At 45.8% G+C, this 4,867-nt stretch overlaps 1 pseudogene; it reads left to right on the forward strand.

Moving 5' to 3' along the window:
- The first annotated feature begins 2,447 nt into the window (after positions 1–2,447).
- Positions 2,448–2,602, forward strand: LOC112655710 (U4 spliceosomal RNA; annotated as a pseudogene).
- Positions 2,603–4,867: the final 2,265 nt, after the last annotated feature.

Consider the following 4,867-nt stretch of genomic DNA (forward strand, 5'->3'; position numbering starts at 1 on the left):
TCAGCTCATCTGAAGCCTCCCTGAGATCCGTGAGGGACAGCATGTAAGCTGTGCTTCAGATGGCCATCTGAAAACTCATCAAATAGCAAGGTATGAAAAACAAAATCACCTCCAAAACTTTAGAATTGCATTGATCTGTGGCATAAAGCCCTCGCCACAGGAAGAGAAATGATGGATTTGAGGCTCACAGGAGGGTTCGTTTAAAGTGCTTTGTGTTTTTCTTTTTTTTAATTTATGTATGGAATTGCCCAGGAGTAGTAAATAGACTTTATTTGCTATATTTCGAGGAAGATAAAATTATTAGGACTGTCTGTATTTCAAAGCCAGGGAAAACAAAAACAGCTTTGAAGCCTCTCCTCCTGTTTTTTTTTTTTTTTTTTGTCCTAATCTTCTAAGAGATGGTCTTGATAATGTTTATTCTTTTCTTCTTTCTAAAACAGTTGAAAGTACTCTTTTTCTCAGTTAAAATAGTAATCTGGTTTTTAATTAGGTCAGGTAAGGTACCCATTGAGCACCACAGATTATTTAAATGATTGCAAAAGGGCAAGCAGAAATTTTTGGATAGCATCGTTCCCCCTTCTCCCCAAATCTTTCTCCTCCTCTCCCTAACCACACGTGGCTCCCACCAGGAACACATCCTGCTCTTTGTGGGGTGGGCTGCTTATTTGGATTTATAAACACCATCTGGACAAGTTTCTCCACTGTATTTCCTCAATAACCGAGGAGATAAGCCATTTCCATCTGCTTGGAGATAATGTGTAGAGTTTTTGTTTCAATTGGTGAGCATGGGGAAGGAGACACAAGCCTATACTATGCGCAGCCGGCAAAGACTTATGGGCAGGGCTTTCTTTTCAATTTTCACATACTAGGGAATATCAGTTTTCCACAGAATCCCATGGGATTCTCCACCACAGCCTGGAGCAGTCTTCAGAAACTTTTTCTGCAAAGGGTCACATGGTAAATAATTAGGCTTTGTGGGACATTTGGTGTCTGTCACAACTACTCAATGTTGCATAAAGGCAGCCATAAACAACATGGAACTGAACAGGCATGACTGTTCAATAAAGCTTTATTTACAAAAACAGGTAATGGCTCAGTCATGCTCTGGCTTGGAACATCTCTCAGTGGTTTGCCTGATGGGGGCCTAAGTTGTAGTTGTTTGAATGATGATGCCCTGCCTGCTGTCATGCAGAGATGGGTGACCCAACAGTGGTTCTGACCCCTTCTGATAAGTCCATCGCACCACCCAACCTGTGTCCAGGCCATACGTTTACATGATGGAGACCTGGTGAGCATTATAGCATATATCCCTGAATTAATGAGCTTGCCAGCTGTCCTTTTTTTTTTTTTTTTTTTTTAAGACTTTATTTATTTATTTGAGAGAGAACAAGAGCACAGAGGGAGAGGGAGGGGGAGAAGCAGACTCCTTGCTGAGCAGAGCCCAATGTGGCCCTCAATCCTAGGACCCTGAGATCATGACCTGAGCTGAAGGCAGACACTTAACCGACTGACTCACCCAGGCAACCCTTTGCCAGCTGTTCTTGTTGAGGTCCTAATAGTGTCCCACCTCAATCATGGTGACCATCTTCTCCCCACCCAAAAATTCCATTCGTTGGTCTCTTCTTCACACTTTCAACTAGGGCTAGCTTTCTGGAACACAGTCTAATCACAGAGTTCTTATTTGAACAATGGCTGATAAAGAGAAGTCCAATCATGGCACTCAAGACTCTTCCTAAGCTGGTAACAGGATGACTTTTCCATTAGGCCTCATATGTATAGTGCCTGGAGCCCATGATACTTTTAGGGGCCGAATAACATGTTTTAATTTATTTTAAAGTAGGAAAAAAATGAGTATAATAATAAAAATGGGGCAGCCCTGGTGGCTCAGCGGTTTAGCTCCACCTTCAGCCCAGGGCATGATCCTAGAGACCCAGGATTGAGTCCCACAACGGGCTCCCAGCGTGGAGCCTGCTTCTCCCTCTGCCTGTGTCTCTGCCTCTCTCTCTCTCTATGTCTCTCATGAATAAATAAATAAAATCTTTTAAAAATAATAATAATAATGAATGGGGCACCTGGGTGGCTCAGTGTTTGAGCATCTGCCTTCAGCTCAGGGCATGATCCCAGGGTCCTGGAATCAAGTCCTGCATTGCGGTCCCCGCAGGGAGCCTGCTTCTCCCTCTGCCTGTGTCTCTGCATCTCTCTCTGTGTCTCTCATGAACAAATAAATAAAATATTTTATTTTATTTATTTTTAAATTTTTATTTATTTATGATAGTCACAGAGAGAGAGAGAGAGAGGCAGAGACACAGGCAGAGGGAGAAGCAGGCTCCATGCACCGGGAGCCCGACGTGGGATTCGATCCCGGGTCTCCAGGATTGCGCCCTGGGCCAAAGGCAGGCGCTAAACCGCTGCGCCACCCAGGGATCCCTAAATAAAATATTTTAAAGAGCTTTGCGCAGTGGCAGTATCGTAGCCAATGAGGTTTATCCGAGGCGCGATTATTGCTAATTGAAAATATTTTAAAGAAATAATAATGAATATATGATAATGAACCCAGTCTGAATTTTATTCATCTTTAAATTCATGCAGGCATAAATAAATTTTTTTTTAATTTTCCATAAATGAAGAGGCCCATGAAGGCAAAAGTATGTAAGGTCCTTTCTAAGATTACCATATAAAAGATAGAATGCCCAGTTAAATTTGAATTTCAGATAAACAATGAAGATATTGCACAGGGCATACTTATCCTAAAAACTTATTTGTTGTTTATCTGAAATTCAAATTAACTGGGCATCCTGTTCTTCTGAAATTTAAGCTTTTTTTTTTAAAGATTTTATTTATTTATTCATGAGAGACACAGAGAGAGAGGCAGAGACATAGAGGGAGAAGCAAGCCCCCCACCCCCCCCACCAGGGAGCCCAATGCGGGATCATGACCTGAGCCAAAGGCAGATGCTCAACGACTGAGCCACCCAGGCGTCCCTGAAATTTAAACTTTTATTTGCTAAATCTGGCAACACTACAGGAAAGTCCTCCTGGGGCCCTGGCTGGCACCAACCACAGCTGCAGCCTTCTCTCCCATGCTCCTGAGACTAAATGTCTTAGGTCAGGTTCCCAGGAAGCAGATCTTAAGATGAGGATGTATGGGCAAGTAATTTATTTAAAGAAGTGCTCCCAGGGGGACTGATAGGAATCTAGGAGAGTAGGAGGGTCAGACAGGGAGAGGACGAGGTAGGCCAGGACAGGGGAGGAGGCTCTGCAAGGCTGGAGTGCAGAGCCGGCTCTGCGGGGGGTGCTCCCGCCTGACCCCACAGGGGACTGTAGGTTGCCCCTCAGAAATGTCCCCAAGGGTAGAGCACCAGTATCGTCTTCTACACTGGCCAGAGAAAGAGGTTAGCCCAAGTTGAAGGCTTGGGAAGAAGAGTTGCTCTGACCCTGTTAGCTCACTTTCCTTTGGTTTTACTCTTGAACCCTCACACGAGCAGCGCAAAGGAGAAAGATGAATTCAGCACGGGTGGTGGCATGAACCAATGCTGCTCCCTCATGTCCACCTGGACCTCGCAGAGATGGCCTTTCAGGACAGAGGGGTCCACTGTGGTGCGATAACATTTTCTCTCTATGGGGCACCTGGCCGGCTTGGTCGGTTAGAGCACACAACACTTGATCTTCGGGTTGTGAGTTCAAGCCCCACGTAGGGTGTGTAGTCTACTTAAAAAAAGGAAAACATGATTTTCTTTCTTTGCCACTGTTCTTAGCTCTACGTCTTTCTGCACCATCAAGCACGTTCGGGATTTTGTTCTGTGCGCTGGCTGAGGCTCTGCCCCAGGGCCAGCACACCCTACATCCCACTCGCCAGGCTTCCCGTTGTTCTCCAAACGTGTCACTCGCTTTCTCACCTCTGTTGTTTTCCTTCTGTCATTTGCTCTGCCTACAAACTGTTTCCTGTCCTTTTCCATCTGGCAAATTCCTGTCATCCCTGACAGGCCCAGGAAAATGCCCTCTCTTCTGTGATGTTTTCTTTTCTTTTCTTTTTTTAATTAAGATTTTATTTATTTATCCATGAGAGACACACAGAGAGAAGCAGAGACAAAGGCAGAGGGAGAAGCAGGCTCCCTGTGGGGAACCCGATGGGGGACTCGATCCCAGCACCTTGGGATCACGCCCTGAGCCAAAGGCAGATGCTCAACCACTGAGCCACCCAGGCGTCCCTCCTCATGATGTTTTCTTAGCCCTGTCTTCAAGGAACACGTTGCTCCTAGGCCACCTCAGACACATCTTCAATGTCATGGATCCTTGTGCTACAATTATTCACATATGCATCTGCTTCTTGGCTACTGTGGCCTCCCCTCTGTCAAGGATTTATTTATTTTTATCTGCTTATACCCAGTACCTAGCCCATAGTAGCCGCCAAAACGTCTGCTGTGTGAATGAATATGGAAATTCAATCAGTGGCTTTGTGCAGATGAGCACTATATTGTAATCCCCCAGCGCCACATTCCTGTAGGCAAAGCGTGTGTGTGTGTTTGTAGCATCAGCAAAGCAGAGACACCAACATGTAAGTGGGCACACGAGAAACAGTCCTTATCAGATACCACTGAGCTTCATGAAGCTTCACTGAAGTTAGAGGGGGAGTGGGAGCAAGGACCCCAGACATGCTCAGTCTCCCTTCCTGGGCCCCAGTCTCTCTTCCATGTGTCTGGGCTCCAAGGGGCCTTCCCCCACCTCCACTGGAGCATACCATCTGAAGATTGGAATCTGCCTCTATTTCCAGGATGGGAGCCTGGCTCTGGTCGACCTGCAATTACGGGAGAGGGGTTAGCCTTTGCCAGTCTCCTCTTCTGGGGGCTTCTTGTGACACCCTTGATTCC

The sequence above is a fragment of the Canis lupus genome, chromosome 9 (assembly GCF_003254725.2).
Source record: "Canis lupus dingo isolate Sandy chromosome 9, ASM325472v2, whole genome shotgun sequence".
NCBI lineage: Eukaryota > Metazoa > Chordata > Mammalia > Carnivora > Canidae > Canis > Canis lupus.